The following is a 20,884-nucleotide window of genomic DNA, read 5'->3' as shown; positions in this document are numbered from 1 at the left end:
AACCAGTACAAGAGCCCTAACATGGGTGTGGGCCTGGCATGTTTGAGAAGTAGTAAGGAAGGCAGTGTAGCTGGAGCCCAGTAATAGAGGAGGAGGAAAAGAGGAGAAAATGAAGTCAGAAAGGTAACAGCACCAGATGACATCAGCCATTGTGAGGACTTTGGCTTTTACACTCAGAGGAGTAGAGAGCCATTGCAGGACTTTGAGCAGAGGAGCCACATGGTCTGACTTATACTTTTTAAAAAGACCTATTTGGCTACTATGTTGATAATAGACTGTAGAGAGAAGAGTGGAAGCAGAAAGAACAGTTAGGAAGCTGTTGCAATAATCCAAGGAAGCAATAGCAAACATGGTAGCAGTGGGGTGGTGAGAAGTGGTCAGATTCCAGACATGTTTTGAAGGCAGTGCAAACAGAATTTGCTGAAGGACCAGATGTGGAGTATAAGGGAAAGAAGGTGGGGAGAAAAAGATGACTCCACAGAAAAATACATCAATTACAATGGGGAACTCTGAGGGTGGATCAGAGGGATGAGTTGAGATATTGATTAGATATGGATATGTTAAGTAGGTTGTTGGATATGTAAGTTCAGGAAAAAGGTTTTTAAGTCATGACAGTAGGCCGGGCTCAGTGGCTGACGCCTGTAATCCCAGCACTTTGGGAGGCTGAGGCTGGTGGATCACCCGAGGTCAGGAGTTGAAGATCAGCCTGACCAACATGGCAAAAGCCCGTCTCCACTTAAAAAAAAAAAAAAAAATTAGCTGGGTGTGGTGGTGGTGAGCACCTATAATCCCAGCTACTTGGGAGGCTGAGGCAGGAGAATCACTTGAACCCGGGAGGCAGGGGTTGCAGTGAGCCAAGATCGTGCCACTGCACTGCAGCCTGGGCAACAGAGTGAGACTCTGCCTCAAAAAAATAAATGAATAAAAATAAAAAAATAAATACAAAGTCATATTAGTGAATGAAGTCACCAAAGATGCAAATATAAATAGAAAAGAGGGGAAAGGACCAAGCCCTAGTTCACATTAATATTAAGAGATGAGGAGGAAGTGGAGGAACTCTCAAAGGAGACTAAAAGGAGGGAACCCCAAAGAGGATAGACCAGTGTAGAAAGTCGAGTGTAGCCCTATAGGTCATCTTAAGTAAGAAGACAACTGAGAACTAACCACGTGATCTAGCAATGTGGAGACCCTGGGATTAACTGACATAACACATGAGGTTTGGTAAAAGGTGTGCTCCGGAAATGTTAGTGATTATCATTACCTTCATCAATAGGGTTTATTAAGCACCCAGTTACATCAGCATCCCTGCTCCCATCTATCTGACACCAAAGGATAAGAAGCCTGGGTTTGCATGAGTGCAGCTAGATTTAGTAAGCACTGGACAGAGAGGAAAATCAAGCTGGAGTCTCTCAGGGAAAGTGGGGAAGACTGAACCCAAAGAACCGGAAGGAGGAATCTGAGTAAAGTCAAGTGAAGGGTCGGGGAGACTGGGTCAGATCAAGGACAAATTGGGTGTGAGCTAGGATGGCCGTAGTTGATCTCAGCAAATACCTAGTTTGGCCTCCGTGGCCTTTCTGGATGGGTGGGGGCAGGGTTCCTACAGGACTGGGTAGTTTTAAAGGTCCAGAGGCAGGCAGATAGTGTAGACACAGTCCTCCCCAGTTCTCCCTCTCTTAAGACAAAAAAAATTAAATGTATAGAGTCCCATTATATGGCTCATTATACGTGACTTGTCTTTGGCCAAGTCATGTGTGTGCCTGAAAATAACAATTACTAACCCAAAGGCACCCCGCACCATGAAGCGCCTCCTGGTCTCTTTTCTGATACTAAGTTATGAAGGACTGATAGCCTCAGGAATATATATCTATGGTCAGCCTGCACGGTGGAATGTTGGCACCGGAAGCTGTTCCCTACCCTCTAAATCCTGCTCATGGTCCCCGCCTCACCTCTAAAATCTTTTCCCACATTTTGACTGTCATCTGCCTTGATTTTGCTGAGACTTGACCTCCTCTTTGTCCAAACAATTACAATTATAGTACCTTCCTTACAAGGTGGTTATAAGGATCAAGTGATGTAATGGGCGTGTATATGGTGCCTAGCAAAGTGCTGGGCATAGAAAAGTGTCAGGAAATATTTGTTGGTGTTGTGGGTTAATCCCTTGTTAGGATTCAGATGTGCCTGAAAAGAGTAATGCTTTAAACCTGCCCCCTAGAATAAAGGAAGTTCATCAGAAAAGGCTTTGATAAACTCTGGGGTCAGGGTGGGAGCACACATGAAGAAATGGGGAAAAGGGTATAAGGAGACCGGGGGCTTCAAAAACAAACTCATCATATGGCCTGTTGCAACATGTGGGCCTGACCAAAACAATCCTATACACAGGCGCTCTCTTACCTTCCTTAGCATTGCAAACTATTGCGGTAATACCAGGCCCTCAGGCATCACATCTGCTCTGTCTCTCTAGACCATCTCCAGCCACTACCTTCACCCGACTTACAATTCAGCTAAACTCGACTACTGTGTCTTTGCTCGGGCTCTCTCCTTCCTGCCTCTTCCTCAAATGGCTCCCACTTAGCATTCAAGACTCAGCTCATGTGTCTGAAAACCTTCTAATTCATTTCTCCCAACCTGAGCATTGAGCCCTCCTCTGTGTGACTACGAGCCTATACTTACTTATTGTATAGAGCTTAGCACTTTTAATATTAGTTGGTGCAAAAGTAATTGTGCTTTTGGACCGTGAATTTTAAACATTATAACTAGGCTCAAACACATCTTTATTAATTAAAATAAGAACCATTACAATCAACACATTTTTGTCAAAGAGAAATAAGTTTGTTTATTCCTGTAGCATAAAAAGTCTGTGCTTTGGGATTCAGCGGACTCTTGGAAAGCATTTTCTGCATCCTGCTGATTGTGGAAGCATTTCCTCTGCAAAAAGTTGTCAAAATGCTTGAAGAAGCAGTAGTCAGTTGGCAAGAGGTCAGGTGAATATGGCGGATGAGGCAATACTTCAAAGCCCAATTTGTTTAACTTTTGAAGCATTGGTTGTGCAACCTGCAGTCGGGGGTTGTCATGGAGAGGAATTTGGCCCTTTCTGTTGATCGATGCCAGCTGCAGGCATTGCAGTTTTCAGTGCATCTCATCAATTTCTTGAGAATAGTTCTGAGATGTAATGGTTTCTGGGATTCAGAAAGCTGTAGTGGATCAGACTGGCAGCAGACCACCAAACAGTGACCATGACCTTTTTTTGGTGTAGGTTTGGCTTTGAGAGGTGGTTTGGAGCTTCTTCTCCATCCACACTGAGTTGTCATCACCGATTGTCTTTATATGGATTTTATATATCCACTTTTCGAAGCATGTCGCAATCGGATCAAGAAATGGTTTGTTGTTGTTGCACAGAATGAAACAACAGTTCACAATGACAATTTTTAAAATTTTCACTCAGTTCACGAGACACCCACTTATCAAGCTTTTTCACCTTTCTAATTTGTTTCAAATGCCGAATGATCATAGAATGGTCAACATTGAGCTCTTCGGCAACTTCTCGTGTAGTTGTAAGAGGATCAGCTTTGATGATTGCTCTCAATTGGTCGTTGTCAACTTCCAATGGCTGGACACTATGCTCCTCATCTTCAAGGCTCTCACTTCCTTTTCAAAACTTCTTGAACCAACACTGCACTGCATGTTCATTAGCAATTCCTAGCCAAATGTGTTGCTGATGCTGTGAGTTGTCTCCACGGCTTTATGACCTATTTTGAACTCAAATAAGAAAGTCACTTGAATTTACTTTTTGTCTAACATCATTTCCACAGAGAAAAAGCAAGTAATAAGTCATTAGCAAAAAAAAAGCAAGAAGTGCACATTAAAGCGATATATAACATAACCACATTATTTAAGAATGTATTCCAATATCAAATGGCCAATTTCAACAATGCAAAAACCACAATTAAGTTTGCACCAAGCTAATAACATGCCATCTCCCACTAGGTTTTATGGTTCTCCAGCAATGTATCTGATACCTCTCACTCTGTACAGTGTACAGTCCCTGTACAGTGGCTGGCACATAGTAGGTGCTCACTAAATGTGGCAGTATACACATGTAGAGCTAGGCAAAAACTGGTGTATTTTGGAATGAATAATGCAGAGGAAATAGCCAGGCAATTTTCATGTATGTTTAGAAATCATCAGATAAGAGAGACCAAACTTTCTCTTTTACCATTCCAGAAAGATTTCACAGAAAAGGTCACTTTCAACAGCTATTTGGAAGAAAATGAGAGACAAAAAGAGCACTTACAGCAGTGGAATGGAGTGGAGCAGAGTGGGGTTGGAAGGAGGGAGGAGAGAGGTATGGAGTCTCCTGGGCTCGTAGGGCCAGAGCAGGAAAGAGAAGTCCAGTTACATACAGGGAATTTGAAGTTAGCATAAGGACTTCGTTTTCTATTCCTCTTCTGTTGGATCACGTTAAAAAGAAAGAAAGTGGCACATGACATAACAGTTGGGGAGTCAGATAGACTCCCCAACATTTGAATTTTGTCTGTTTTTGGTTTTTTATAATCCTTTGCAAGTTGCTTGACTTTGCTGGACCTAAGCTTCCTCATCTACAAAACTGGAATGACCCACAGCACAGGTAATGAAGTAACATTTGAAAGTTCTTAGCACAGAATCTGACTTGATTAGTCAGATTTTGCTGCAGCAACATGTAACTCCTAAATCTGAGTGGCTTACAAACACAAACATTTATTTCTTGAGGGCTGTGCATTGGCTTTGGCTCTGGTGGTCTCCACAGATCTCCATTTATCTTTTCATCCAGCAGCGACCCATGGCAAGGAGATGGCCATTGTCTGAGATAAGCTGTTTTCACTGTGGTGCACAGGCTCTGAAGGGGACACAGCCAAACCACACCAGCTTATTAGCATCTTCAGCTCTGCCATGGCGTAGGGCATGTCTGCTCATACTCCACTTGACAAGGTAGGTCCCATGGCCCAGCCCAAGGCCAATAGGGATGTCTTCTTCACCTCCAGAGGAGTGCAGCCATCAGGGAGTGCACACATCATTGTCAACAAGTAAAGCTGCCTACCACACATGGCGTTTCATTGGCCACTGCTCCTGAGTCAGTAAATATGTTCCTAGATACCTAGAGATGCAAGCGGCCCAGGAGAAGGATGGGACGGTTATGTCCAAGGAGGCAAAAGGAAATGCACACCTGTGTCAAAACCTATTCCCACCGCCACAAACCTCTTCTATTGCTCCAAATTCCCAGCTTTGGGAAAAAAAATGGGTGAAAAAGAACTGATTTTTTTATAGGAGTTCATGATAACAGTTCCTTTATCTCTTACTCTCTTCTTCCTGTTCACTTCTCACCAACCAATCTGGCCTCCTTGGCATTTTTTGAAACATTAAACGTGCTGCCAACTCAGGGCCTTTGCACATATTCTTCCACCTGCTTGAATAAGCTGCCCCAACAACTGCATGACCCCATCTCTTACTTTGTCAGGTCTCTGCTCAAATGTCACCTTGTCCAAAACGCCTTCTCTGACCAATCTATATAAAATAACCAGCCTCTGCCCCAACCACCCCTTGTTATCCTTAACCTGATTTACTGTTCCCCATAGCACTTATAGTCGGGCATATTATATATGTACTTACTTTGTTGTTATTAATTATCTGTCTCCCTCATTTAGAATATAAGCTCTGCCAGAGCAAGGAACTACTACTCACCGCTGTCTCACCAGCACCTAGAATGGTGAATGATACATCACAGGTAGTCATTAAATATTTGTGGAATTAATTAATTGAGCAAATATGCACCATGACTTTATAGAAATGAATCTTATTTTAATCTTCACAGGAACTATACAAATATACATACATGTGGTATTGCCAAGCCCCATTGGATGGGTACGAATCCTTAAGTGAAAGAATTAAAATAACTCACCCAAGATCATACAGCACAGGGCTGCCCACACTGCCAACACTATAAGGAGGGGTAGGCAGGGCAAAGGCTCTCCCTGCAGCTAGTAGCTGAGACACAGCATTGCTGCTTCTCCTTCCCAGGACGGAGGCAGCGCGGAAGATCCCTTGTACCCTGCAGGACCAGCGGAGCCCTGTGCTCTGGCCACCCTGCCTCCCAGGAAGGTGTCGGGTAGAGAACAGGATATCCTCCCCCTGGAGGAAGGGAGGTTAGGACTGGGGAGAGGGAGGAAGGGAGGTTAGGACTGGGGAGAGGGAGGAAGGGAGACACTGGTCTGCTTTTTGTGACCATGACCGGCAGAAAGAGGGCTAGCCCGGAGCACGTCAGCAGCACCTTGTTCACTTTTAACGCTTCCTCACCACCTCTTCTTCTGTGTGCGCCATCTCTGATAACATGCCACAGCCAGCATAATCTCTTCAGGGTGTCTCTCAGCCCTCCTGCCCTGCTACAGCCTTTCCTCTGCCCAGCTCCAAGTATTCTACTTGCAAAATTAGTAAACCAAAACCACCCTGCATTTGCAGAGACTTCAGAGATGAGTCTCTGCAAATGTCTCCACAGACAAAGGCCATGAAGAGGCTGTATGTGTCCTTGACCCTCACTGACAGCACTTGCTTCTGGACTCAGAGGGAGCCCCAGGGAATGCCCCAGCCACCTTCCGCCTGTTTCAAGGCTTTCCCATCCAAGGTCACTGGCAGTAAGAATTTGTTCGTCCCTTTTACTTTCCCATCATACCCAATGCCCACCCCCCACCCCGCAGTGCCTTTCCTTTGTCAGTAGCCACCAACAGAAAATTACAGAAACAGAAGATCATCACGCTTCAATTATTTATTCAAGGCATGTGTGTAAAACACCACCGTAATACTGTCCTATGTGTCTGCAGAGCTGACAGTGTCGAGCCCCCACTAGACAACCTCATGCCCTTCCTCAGATGTCACTCTACAGGAAGCTGCTCGCCCAGCCCATACACAGAGACTAGCGAGATGACCCAGAGGTAAGCTCCAGATCAGTGTGTCTCTTGTGCTGATTTTTAACTTCAGATGAACTTGCAGGACCAAGGGAGCCTGCAGGGGGAATGATCTCCAAGAACCACCAACCCCTCCAGGAGTCACCATTTAAGGGCTTGAGAATGGCCCTCTCTTCCCCTGCTAACTGTCCTTTGATCCTCTAGAACACTGTTTCAAACACAACAAATCACAGTTCATTAGTGAGACATGAAATCAATTTAGTGAGCTGAAATCGCCATTTTTATATTAAAAGAGAAATGAAAATAGTTTTCACTGCACAAAGTAAAGGTGAGTATTGTTTTATAAAACTTGTGTTTCGGTTGTGTGTGTGTGTGTGTATGTGTGTGTGTAATGTATTCTGGGTGGAGTATTGAGTGTATTTTTTGCTGTGGTTATGACACAGAATTTACCCATCAAAGAAAAGCACCTATTATAAGCTGTGGCAGAGGGTTTTTCCAAAGCCGGTTGTCCTACCCACTCAACAAGGACAAGCTTGGGGTTCATGAGTCATGGGATGTGAACTGTGAGGAGCTGACAGTCGCCTTAGCTCGTGGGTATCAGGACATCTGCAAAGGAGTTTGATTTGAGAGTGGGACTGATCAGAGGATTCAACAGTCCTAAAAGAAAAAGGATTCTTGCTGCTAACAGTAGGGACAAAACTGAGACTAAAGGTAGCAGAACAGACAAAGGGTCTGGTGCATGGATTGCTCCAAGGAGGAAGGTTAAAGTAGGCTGTCAGTATTTAATGTTAATACAAAGCACCTACCTAGGTGCTGTGGAGTTCAGAGGAACAAGATAGATCCTGGCCTTACTGAGCCCACATCACAGTAAGGTTGAAAACCAAGCAGATCTGAACCAGTAATGGGTCCACATGTGCAAAACAGCGTGTTAATCAAGAGTAGACCTCATGGGTATCAAGTATAAGAGTAGTAAGCAGCCAGAAGCAGAGAGAGTGTGAGCAAACTCACAGGGGAACTTGAGCAAGACGCTAAGGGATAAGTCTGAATAGTGGGGTGGGAAAGGCATTTAAAATCCAATATCCAGAGAAATTGAGTCAAGGTGGGAGCGCCAAGCCAACGTGATGTGCTCTTGAGCCTACACCAATATTAGCCTAGCCAGAGCAGAGGGATTCTGTCTATAGCCTTGCTTCGTAGGGTGAGGCAAGATTATGAAGGGTCAAGAAAATGGATGTGATATTATAAATAAAATAAAAATCTAACATAACCCAAATGTCAGCTTCAGGCACCCTGCCACTTGAGATCCAGATAAGATTGGCTCGAATCTCCATTCCACATCCTGTGGAAAGTTCAATGCCCTCCCCAAGATGTCTGCATTCTCTCAGAGCAGTTACATTTTTGTGGCCTCCTCCGGTTCTGGAATTAGTTCTGTTGTTAGTGATCTCACCTTTCGGTGTATGTAGCCCTCTTCTTACCCAGTCCCTTGAGTGAGACTCCCTTGAAACTCAATCTCTTTCCTTGATTTACTTATACACGCATACATAGACACACACACACCACAAATTTTACAAGGCCTTTGCTGACATTTTGAGAAAAATGAAGAAGGGAGCTTTTACCCAGAAGCAATGGAAACAGCTTAAAATTTAATATTAAAAAGTCTGTGTCCTTAACAGATAGCTTCTTCCTAACAGGAATTCTGACGCCAGCTATGAAGATAATAGTTGGGTTTATTATTATTATTATTATTCTGCTTCACCAAGAAATGTTACAGAAGAAGAGTGGTAGCTATAAATGACAGAGTAGGAGATTGGGGACTAAGTGCAGAGGAGGAATGAAAGAAAGGAAACAAAAAAGAGGGTGTGGAAATGATTTTGAGGTTTAAAACATTGTCAAAGGAAGGAAGAAAAACAGAGGTTAAGGAAATTCAACCAAGTCACATTGCACTGACTTGTATTTACTAAACTGATGCTTTGAAATTGAGGTCTGAGGCTGGTAGGAGGAAGGAGTTTGGAGAAAGGGGCCATGTAGAATGACACACATGGAGGTTAGACCTTCAGCCAGAGAGGAACATGAAGCATCTGAATTCTAGCCTGAATACTGGTCCTAACTTGCAGTATAATCTTATTTAACTCACTTCCTTTTCTGGGACTCAGTTTCTTACCCATATAGCAAGAAAGTCAGATTAGTGACCCTTTCCCATAAATTCCATCATCATCTGTTTATTTTTATTGTCTTTGCAAACTTAATATTAATAACTGAAGGAGCCACAGGAAAGAGTTCAATAATTGTGAGTGGAGGGCAAGAGGGATATCGAAACTTCTGAAACATGAGTAGGATTGGAGATGTTAGACTAGTTGACTAGGACATTAGCTAAAAAGTTATACAGTTATTCTAATAGAGTTGTATTTTAATAGAGAAAGATGATCGTTAGCAGAAACACATACTAACTGTTCTGAGACTCAGCTCTCCAAGACGGCCCGGTAGGTGGGCCCACACCAACATGAACAGTCCTCTGTTATTCTAGTGTGTCCTATCCCAACTTTGGACATAGTATCTACAAAAGAAAAATATACCCACTAAATTCTGTCTTGATAAACCTACCTTCCAAAGAAGAAGTGTTTCTCAGAGTGTGCGCAGTTTGTCCTAAGGATGCTCTGAAAATAAATGAAAAACAAAGGGGAACCCTTGTGGGAAACCAGCATATGCCACCCCAATATATGACTGTAGGAGACCAGAATATGTCACCCCAAAATACGACTATGGGGAACATAATATGCACCCCAAAATATGACTATGGCAGAAAAGAGTATCTACCCCCAAATATGCCTTTTTGGCATAAGGATTATTTTGAGCTGATTATTTTGAGAAACTTCAGACACAGGAAAAATTCTGAAAACAGAACAGAAGTTACCATTTTGTAAGGGAAATTTATACCTATAACCCTCCATTTGTAAGGGTGTCTTTCTCTCAGTATAAGGAAGAGAACGCTGACTAAATCACAGGAGACTTATCAATGGAGAAGACATTGACTTTAATCAGCATAACCAATCTTACCCTTGTTTCCCATGCTTCTCCTGGGCATCTCCTCATAACCAGGCTTTCCCACACCTTTCTTTGTTTTAACAGATAATGGTATTTAAGTCTGTTCTGAGATTAACTCATTTCTCTGGGTATCTCCCAGAGATATACATGAGGTGTACAGGTTACTAAACTTCTGTTTCTTTTTCTCTTATTATTCTGTCTTTTTTTTTTTCTTTTTACAGGAGTCTTTCTCATCTAAAAACTATGAAGGATAGAAAGAAAAACATTTCCCCCTCACCACAACAGGTACTTGTGTTGAGTATTGCTGAACTTCCCACACATTCTGTGCTCATGGGACATTGCAGATGTTATATGTAAATAGGGTAACAGAAGGGCAGAGACACATATTCCTGTCTGCTCATGGACCTGCTCCATTTTCCCATCAGATTCCACTTATCAAACAAAAGTTCAAAGATAAAATTAGGAATAATTTCAAGATGGTCAGATCAGCGTACTAAGCCAAGGAAAGGGTTCTTCTGAGCGCAGGGTCCTATGTGACTGCACATGTCTCTGCCCATGGAGCCAGCCCTGGAAAAGGGTTCATCAATCACATAAATGTCTCTCCCTCTGCTGGCCATTATTGTGCTATATTTGGGAGATATGGCAGCCGTCTTCCAACCATGAGGGGAACCAGCCTGAGGACAAATCTGACATAAGGGAAGAAGGAAAGAATGGTGTCTCAGTTCATTTTGTGCTGCTGTAACAGAATATCAATTCCTGGGTAATGTATAAGGAACAGAAATTTATTTCTCACAATTCTGAGGCTGAGAAGTCTAAGATCAAGAGGGCGGCATCAGGCATGGACCTTCTTGCAGTGTTATCCCATAGCAGAAGGCAGAAGGGCAAGAGAAAGTGAGAGAGAACAAGAGAGGGTTAACCCACTTTTAATATAACCACCCATCCTCTCCATAACAAACCCACTCCCACAGTAATGATATAAATCCATGTGTAAGGGCAGAGCCCTCATGACCTAATCACCTTTTAAAAGTCCCACCTCTCAAAAGTCCCACCTCCCAACGCTGTTGCATTGGGGATTAAGTTTCTAACACATGAACTTTGGGGGACAGATTTGAACCATAGCATTCTTCCCCTAAGCCCCAAAATTCATGTCCTTCTTTACATGCAAAATACATTTATTTTATCCCAATATCCCCAAAGTCTTAACTCATTCCAGCATCAGCTCAAAAGTCCAAAGTCCAGAGTTTCATCTAAACTGATTATCAGTGAGACTGAAGGCACAATTCATCCCAAAGCAAATTCTTCCAGCTGTGAGCCTGTAAAATTAAACGTATTATCTACTTCCAATATACAATGATGGGACAAGCATATAATAGACATTCCTATTCCAAAAGGGAGAAATAGGCAAGAAGCAAGGAGTAACTGGTCCTAACTAACTCTAAAACCCAACAGGGAAAACAACAGTAAGTCTTAAAGCTGGAGAATAATCTCCTTTGACTGCAAATCCTGAATCCTGGGCACACTGGGGTGGAGGTTAAGCCCCCATGACCCCAGGCAGCCCTGCCCCCTCAACTTTGCTGGGCTCAGCCAAGCTTCATCTCTCTCAAGTTGGAGTCTGGTGCCTGTGGCAATCCCAGCCTCGGTTACACCAAAGCACCCAAGCAGTGATATTCTGTTATAGCAGCACAAAATGAATGGAGACACCAATTTTGGAGTCTTGGTGGTAGTCTTGTTCCCTCAGCTCCAGTAAGTATTTCCATAGTGGGGGGTTTCTGTGGTGGCCTCATTCCCATGGCTTCACTAGTCATTGCCTAGATAGGGATTCTCTGTGGCAGCTTCACTCCTGCAGCAAGTTTCTGCCTGAGTCCCCAGGCTGTCCACAACATCCTTTGAAATCTCAGTGGAGGCTGCCATGGCCCCACAGCTCATGCACTCTTTGTGTCTGCAGAGTTAGCACCACATGGGCACCACCAAGGCTTACGGCTTGTGCTCTCTGGAGCTGGAGCACGAGCCACATCTGGGCCTACATTGACCAAGGCTAGAGTGGCCAAGGAGCACTGTGCCAGAATGTGGGGAGCAGAATCCCAAGGCAACCCTGAGCAGAGAGCTCATCGAGGGCACTCAAGGCTCATCCCCGCAAATCATTCTGCCCTCTTAGAGTTTTGGGCCTGTGATGGAAGAGACAGCCTTGGAGATCTCTGAAATACCTTTGGGGTCATTCTCCCATTGTCTCAATGAATAGCATCTGGATTCCTTCCATCCGTAATCATCTCCTTATCAAATAGTTGCTTGTCTGCATCCTTGGTGTCCTCTCATAAACATGCTTCTTTATTCTTTACATGGATAGAAATTTTTTTTTTAATTTTTATATTCTGCCTCCTTTCTCATCATAAATTCCATCTTTAAACTGTTTGTCTCATTTTTCATTTTACTGCAAGGGGCCAAAAGAAGCTATGCAGCACCTTTGATGCTTTGGTGCTTACATATTTCTTCTGTAAGATATCCTAGTTTATTGCTCTTAAATTCTGCCTTCCATAAAGCCCTTGGGCATGGATACAATTCAGCCAAATTCTTTGTCATTCTGTAACAAGGATGACCTTTACTCCAGTTTCCAATAACTTGTCTCTCATTTCTGTCTGAGACCTCATCAAAATGGCCTTTACTGTTCATATTTCTACCAACTTTCAGATCATGACCACTTAAGTAATCCCTGAGAAGACAGGCTCTCCCTACAGCTCTTGTCTTCTTCATAGCTCCCACCAGAATCACCCTTAATGCTCAATTTATGACAATATAGGCTTTTTCTAGCCTGTTCCTCCAAATTTTTCCAGCCTCTGCCCATTACTCAGTTCCAAAGTCACTTTGACATTTTCAGGTATTTGTTATAGCAGCAGCCCCACTGCTTGGTACCAATGTTGTGTCTTAGTTCATTATGCGCTGCTATAACAGAATCCTACAGTCTGAGCAATTTATAATGGACAGAAATTTATTTCTCATAGTTCTGGAGACTGAGAAGTCTAAGATCAAGGGGCCAGCATCTGACAATGCAAGAGACCTAGAGAGGGCTGAACTCGCTTTTATAACAACCCGCTCTCTCAATAACAAACCCACTCCTACAATAATGACAAAAATCCATTCATGAGGGCAGAGCCCTCTTGACCTAGTCACCTCTTAAAGGTTCCACCTCTAAACATTGTTGCATTGGGGATTAAGTGTCCAACACATGAACTTTGGGGGATATCTTGAAATCATAGCAGAGGTGTCTTTGGAGAGGTTGAGTCTCTGAATTAATCAGCTCCTGTAGCCACTATCAGTTGAGTTTTCTCTTATTTGTAGCTGAAAGCATCCAAATTTGGCCCCATCCCAGAAATCTATATTTTTAACTAGCTCCCTAGGTGACTCTGATGCAGGTAGTCTAGAAACCATATTTTGAGAAACTCAGCTCTAAAATGATGGCAAACATCTCAGCTGTATCAGAAAAACCATGTTTCCACGAGATGGATTACCTCGATTGATTCAAGTGGATGCCTCAAATGCACAGTTCTTACTTGTTTTGACCATCAATACTGCCTTTGTACAAAGTTCCACATACCCTCTACACTTAAGAATTTCTTTTTTTAAAGTTATCTGTGATTGCTTAACATCCTGGGAACTAAATAGCTGAAAATCTTCGTTTTATATATATTTACTTCATGTTATCCCTCCAGGGTGATATGGGAAGATTTATTGACTTCCTTAGTATCTCATGGAGAAACTGCATGGTGTAAAATGTTTTTAGAATCTCGGGACTCTCCAGGGGCTCACCCAATCACTCAATACCCATGCATTGATCTAAATAAAGAATAGGCGGCAGTGGCTGCTGTTCTTGCAAAGTAGGGTCACACTGCCTAACTTCCCCTCCAGAGAAAACAGGGGCCCAGCTCTGACCTGCCTGTCCTCATAGAGCTTAGATCAGGCAAGGGAACAGAAGCAGCTGCAGCAGGGAGTATGGAGTAACTGGGGAAGAGAAATCATTCAGGGCTAAAATAGCGCCTGAAACTCAGAGACAGTCCAATTAAAATGTCCAATTCACAGTGATCTGAAAAGAAAGACCAGGCCAAGGAAAAGAAGAGGTCATAACCTGGGTCAGTAAGAGAGAGAGAGGGAACTGGAAGTAGAGAGGGATACAACCAATTTCCCTTTAGGGATGCCTGTGGCTTTCCATGGAAGAGAAAGAATTATTGGTGACGTTAAGTTGGTTTGTTGTGGAGAAAGAAACACCACAAACTGCTTAGTACAGATTGAATAATCCTAATCCAAAACTGAAACTCCAAATGTTCCAAAATCTAAAACTTTATGATTGTCAACATGGTGCTTCAGGAAAATGCTCACTGGAGCATTTCAGACTTTGAATTTTCAGATTAGGGATGCTTAACTGGTAAGTATAATGTAAACATTTCAAAATTCAAAAAGACCTGAAATCCAAAGCACTTTTGGTCACAAGCACTTCAAATAAGGGATACTTAACCTGTAAATGCATTTGTCTCTCAGCAAATTGGTAACAAGTAGAGGCTCAAATCTCCTATATAGTATATTATAGATGGCAATTTTGCTGCAAGGGGCAGAAGGAATGGATAAAAAATTATTTTACAGTTGTACATAGTCCTCCATAATGCACTGTCTTACACTATTATCTTACTGCATCGTGGAGAAGAATCGTCGGCATCTCTCAAGGGGATTATAGCTCCCTGAAGGCAAGGACCATGTTTTATATTTGTATCACCACTTTATGGTGAATTTACATCTCCACAAGTTGAATTGAATTGATTTGAGCCATGCCATTTCCCAAAGGAGTCATTTGATTTAGAAAGCAATAAATGAAACCAGGGCCCTCCCTCTGTAGAGGAAAGCTAGCAGGCACGTCCATAGACGTTGCATCGGGAAGTGGGAGAACTGATTTCATCCTACCCAAATGCTGTGTTTTAGGCCATTATCCTTTTGCAATGAACATGGGTGAGAAGATATTAATATTTCTCCTCTTCCTTCTCTATCTTCTTAGTCTCATCTCAAAAAGTCTCTCTTGAAACTCCTCCTTCCATAAGGCTTGCATTTCCGCCACTGGAGACTTGTTCCTTTGAATTAAGTATAGCCCTCTTGAGGCCAAAGTTTTAAAATGTAAATACCTCTGGGAAAAGTAACACATTACATCTCTATTACTTTTATATCAATGCATTTAACCCAGGCTTTTCTCCTCGTGGAAAGGACTAGGCTCCTCCGGGGGCTGAGAATGATGAAAAGGGAGGAAAGCAATGATGCCCAGAGAAGAACAGATGTATGGGACAGGGAAGAATGGTACTCAGGTAAAAGTCAGCCTCTGTCTCAATCTCACTGGGGTCTGGCCCTGAATAAAACCAATAATAATAATCACAGTAGCTTTTATTGCTCATTATGTGAGACTCATTTCTTCATGGTAAAACTCCTTTACAAAGCTCATTACAAATAACTCCTTACAAAGGACTATTATCCCTTTGTAATTAAAACAATATATTGCATCCTCCACTTGGGATTCCTCTGAAACAGCATGGATAGTACACAATGGTACTCTGAAAGCTTTTATTTAGTTCCTCTTGAGTCAAAGCAGAAGCTTCCAGGAAAGATTTATCAGGCTAAGTCTAGAGAGTTATCTCAAATAACTCACACGCAAGATATGGGAACTGTGGGGGAGATTCAAAGCTCCCTTTATGGTGTGAAGAAGGTGCAAATGGAAGATCATCTCCAAAGCTCTCATGAAGCCAATGACATATCACCTGTGGATTTACTGGGGAAAGAGTGAGAACGGTGGTGTGAGCAGGGAATGAGGGCTTATCTCTTCTAAGCAAGCTAACCTTTCCCTGACTTCTTTTTTTTTTTTTTTTTTTTCACTAGAAAAATGTATTTTTTAAATAGGTATGCTTTGTATAAGAGAAATTTTGAACTTTTGAAATCCACTGTTTGTTGTTTTCAAAGGGTACTAATAGTGGGCCTCAGCGTCCTTATTGATAACTCGGATTAATAATGCCCACCTCAGAGGGCAGAAGTGAGGATCAAATGAAGTTGCATGGGAAGCACCTGGCCAGAGCCAGGCACAAGGGAGAGGCTCCACGGATATTTGTTAGGTCCCTTTCCAACTTCTCTCAACCTGACTGTAACCCCAGAGCTTGCTCCAGGAAGCCACTGTGTCAAAACTCCTAGATCCCATTTCTAACTTCTACTCTCCCTTAAACTACATTGCTGACAAGAAGCTGCCTCTTCTAGGTGCAAATTAAAAGGGTTTTGATTTCCTAACTCATAACCAAATTTTCCAAAACCAAAGACTGGATGCATGGTCTCACCATATGGAAGGGTTTTTTTTCTTTTCATATATGTTAATTTATGAAAGGCAAATATAATTAAGGCAAAATATAATTAAGGCAAAATAAATAAGATACATTCAGTTATGTATTTAAAGAACTATCTTTTTAAACAATGAAATTACATCAAAAGAAAGAAAACTCAGCAAAAAGTCCTTGATTATTTGACATTGGGACCGTTGGAAACAGCATAGTCATCACAGACACCTTCTTCATTTGCTGATCACTAAGGGTTTTCAGAGTTGTTGCCAACGATGTTATGTCCCATGTGGTCATGGGCTGACCTTTCTTTGCCAAGCAGCCTGGAACATTTTAGTCCTTTGTTGCGTGTGTTGCCATTTCCTCAGACCCACAGATCTTACGACACACACTCTGGGTGTTGCTGAGCTGAGATGCCTGGAAAGTGATCAGTATGTCCAAGTAATGTGAATGGAGGGAGAATCCTCCAAAAATAGAAACATAAACAGATATAAGGTTGAGAAATAAGTCAAATTGCCATATCATTATTTTGTTTGGGTAGTTTAATGCTGTGGCTCATTTTTATCTCATTTCTTAAATCCTTTAGCCAAAGCAGAAAGACTGGTTATCCCCATTCCCCTCTCCCCTACCTTCCTACCATCTCAGAGACAGGCTGCTTGAGGGCAAGGACTGTGCCTTCCAATAAACAATTCAACTAGCAGATGCTCACTGAGTGAAAGTCACAGTTAATTACTTAATAAATCTGGCATTGAAGTCCAGACTGTGTGACCTGCACAATTGTTTCCCTTTAGTTAACACCATTCTTCATAGAGCTAATGAATGCCCAAATCCACTGAGAATTCTCTAGAGCTTTCCCTTCTTCCACAAATGGAATGGCTCCAGCTTGGCCAGGCTAAGAAACACAGTGACACCCATTTCAGCTGGCTTACTTCTCAAATTCTCCTCAATTGCTGGATAAGTCTTATCTATAGCCATGGCCAGACCTTGACAAACTGTACGTCTAGCAAAATTGCGTGTCTCAAACACATGTGTCCTTTTTTTTTTTTCCTCCTACATCTTCTCACCATCACTGGCTTCCCCCTCCCCCACTTCCATTTTCATCGCTACAGTGCCCAAGCTTTCACCTGTCTTTATCAGAATTAACTATTAGGGGGTTAAGAATGGTATGAAAAATATGTATCAGTTAGCATCAGTTAAAGAGGACAGCCAACTCCTGCCTCTGAATACTATATTCCAGCCCCTCAATTAACCATTTCCCTCCTTTTTAGCCCTGCTCCATTTCTTAGATCCATCCTGAGAGGCTGAGCATGTATTTGCACAAGCACAGGCTTTAGAGTCCAGCTATGTGACGTCAAACATGTCATATTATCTTTCAGCAAAATGGGAACAATAAATACCTACCTCTTGGGGTTACTGTGAGGAGTGAGATAATATGTATAAAGAGCTTAGTACCAGACCTGAAACATAGTAAGTACTCAGTAAATGGTTGCTGTTATTATTACTCTTCCCACCCCAATCTGGTACTTAATTTTGATCACTCTCTCCATATACCTGCAGGTCTTTGAGGTCAGGATCTTAACTAATCTATCTTTGCCCCGTGTACAGTGCCTCATGTCTAGCAAAAGGTAGGTGCTTAGTAAATGCTGAGTGAAGGAACAGGACCAACACTCTGCCTTAGATAGAGTGGGGCTGACTCCAGGGCTCCTGCATTGTTCCCTGAGTTGTAGCTCCTCTTGAATTGGGCTTCTGATTAAGCTTTATTCTAGTTTCCCAGTTCTCCAGAGAGGACTAGACATTTTCTGCACCAGGGACACTAGATTCCTGTCCCTGAGTCACATTTCAGGATGAGGCTAAAGCCCAGGAATAATCCCAGGCATCAATTCTCTGCCCCAGGTTCTACATGGTCCAACTGCTGAGGAATAGCTTGAAGTTCAATACTCTTCATCTCCATCAGCACTTCTCCCATCAATGTGAACAACCGCCATTTTTCTAAACCTTACATAAAATGTGAATAAAAGTTTTTTGTTGTTGTTTTGTTTTTTGACACAGAGTCTTGCTCTGTCGCCCAGGCTGGAGTGCAGTGGCACAATCTCGGCTCACTGAAACCTCCACCCGCCGGGTTCAAGCGATTCTCCTGCCTCAGCCTCCTGCTGGGACTACAGGTGTGCACCACCATGCCTGGCTAATTTTTATATATTTTAGTAGAGACAAGGTTTCAGTATGTTGGCCAGGCTGGTCTCGAACTCCTGACCTCAGGTGATCCGCCCGCCTCGGCCTCCCAAAATGATGAGATTACAGGCGTGAGCCACCGCGCCCGGCCTAAAAGTTTATTTTTAAAGTGCTGCCTTGTTGATTGATCTATGCTATACAATCTAAGTAAAAACAGAGTGCTTGCTATGTATGCAAAAGCAGCTTCAAGACAAGAATCCTAACACCCACTCTGTCTTTGTCTTTTCGGGCTGCTATAACAAAATGCCATCGATTGCATGGCTTATACACAACAAAAATTAATTTCTCACAGTTCTGGAGGCTGAGGTCCAACATCAAGGCACCAGGAGATTCAGTGTCTGGTGAGAGCTTCTTTCTGCTTCCTTCTAACTGTGTTCTCACATGGCAAGCAGTCCAAGGCAACTCTCCAGGGCCTCTTTCATAAGAATATGAATCCAGTTCAGGAGGGCTCCATCTTCATGACCTAATCATCTCCCAAAGCCCCAGCTCCTCACACCAGCACATTGGTGATTAGATTTCAACATGAGTTTGGGGAGGACACAAACATTCAGACCACAGCACCCTCCAATCTGATTCTTGTCCCTAAGTGCTACCCCAGTATGCAAATTCTAGAGCCACCACTAACCCTGTCCCCTGGTCACTGATAGACGATTTCTGCTAAACTTGGAAACTTGGGCTAAACTTGGGCTGCAGCAGCTCCCCAAGCACTGCCCTGCTCTAAGTCTGGACAGGTGGAGGGGATGTTCTTTTTTTTTTTTTTTTTTTTTTTCGTCCAGCCATGGGAAAACCACCCTAGCCTTGGATCTTGCTTCCCTTTGACCAGCTATTGATCCCCAGTCACTCTCATCTTCCCAGGCCTTGTCCAGTGTATAAAGGAGTGAGTGAAAACAACTGTGAAGGGTCTCCCAGCCTGATTGATGTATTCCTATACCAAGGGCCTCTTCCAGGTAGTGGATTTAATTCAGCCAGAAATGGCCTTTTCAAAGCCAAAAAAGCCTCTTCCAGGCAGCCGGAGGAGGTCTCCCTCAGCGTGACGTCTGACACTTCCTTTCCTGCAGTGCAGCTCTCGTTGCCTGAAATGCCCTCCCTGAGTCAATCACCCTGTGTCACTTGCCTCAGCACTCAGGGCTCTGCACACGTGCTGTGGACATTTCATTATTTTAATAATAAAACATAAATGACCTCAGCATAGGGACAACAGCAACCAGTCGATGGCTGCAAAATCGTTCCTACAATTTCATATTAACATTCTGTCATCAGTGACAGTAATGATGAAGGCATCCATTTAAAAAAACAAACAAAAAAAAGGACAGACTTAGCCCTGGGAAGATGGATCATTATCTCTGCTAATTACTTCTGTGCCTTTGTTTAACCATTGCCCAGTCCAGAAGGCTTTGCCCCCACCCCCATTCCCATCAATTAAAGCCTTACTCATCCTTGAAGGTCCAACTCAAATGCCACTTTCTCCAAGAAGCCTTTCCTAGTCCTCCAGTTAGAATTAATTGCCTCCTGCTCAATGTTCCTGTGATGTTTATTGTATAATATTCCCATGTCATTATATTAAAATGTTATCTATGTATTACATAATATATATTATGCAGTATTCCTATATCATTATTATAAAAATGGCACCATAAAGGTATATGGAAGATGATTAGCACACTGAGCAGCCTATAACTCGGCCTCAATAAAAAGGAACTATTTTAAGATTATGAATAACTTTATATCTGCCCCATAGGTCAGGCTCTAAATGTACATAGTTAGAAAGAAACTAACTTCTTTGACATTGTGAATCACAAAATCCAGCTGTTCTGAAAACAAACCTGAAAGAAAATGTAGGTATGAGGCATACCCCATGTTCCTTCATATGCTGGCCTAAACACTTCACTTTGTCCAAAAGATGTCAAGTCTCAGAATGAAACAGGCCCTACTAACCTAACCAACACATCACACCACATAAGACACATAAAATCCTCTCTCCATCATTCCAGCTATGCTCAAACCCACTTCCACCTGAGGCTACTCACTAAACTTTTAAGCAACTATAGCAACAAGCATCATAAAAATAGCTATCACATATTGAGTCTCTATGAGTAGTAGACCATATGCTAGATTCTTTAATATCCCAATTAATCCTCATGAAAACAAAAGGGTAAATCTCTCAAAGTCACAGCTACTCAGTAGCATGCTGGAAATTCAAATCAAGATCTAGCTCCAAAGCCTATGCTCTTACCATTAGGTACTCCTGCTTCCTTAGTCATTGGAAAGGTTTCCTAAATTTTGTAATTTAGGTGGAAGCTGCAACTTTCACCCATGGTTGTGAGTTTTCCTCTTTGAGAC

At 42.7% G+C, this 20,884-nt stretch overlaps 1 long non-coding RNA gene across 1 annotated transcript; it reads left to right on the top strand.

Annotated features, from left to right (window-relative positions):
* The first annotated feature begins 6,602 nt into the window (after nt 1-6,602).
* LOC105479010 (uncharacterized) lies at nt 6,603-10,213 on the top strand. Its single transcript, XR_985634.2, has 3 exons — nt 6,603-6,652; nt 6,849-6,959; nt 10,193-10,213. It is a non-coding gene; the product is annotated as an uncharacterized lncRNA (long non-coding RNA).
* The last annotated feature ends 10,671 nt before the right edge of the window (nt 10,214-20,884 follow it).

Source organism: Macaca nemestrina, chromosome 1 (genome assembly GCF_043159975.1).
Source record: "Macaca nemestrina isolate mMacNem1 chromosome 1, mMacNem.hap1, whole genome shotgun sequence".
NCBI classification, from domain to species: Eukaryota; Metazoa; Chordata; class Mammalia; order Primates; family Cercopithecidae; genus Macaca; species Macaca nemestrina.
This window is presented reverse-complemented; position numbering and strand designations above follow the sequence as displayed.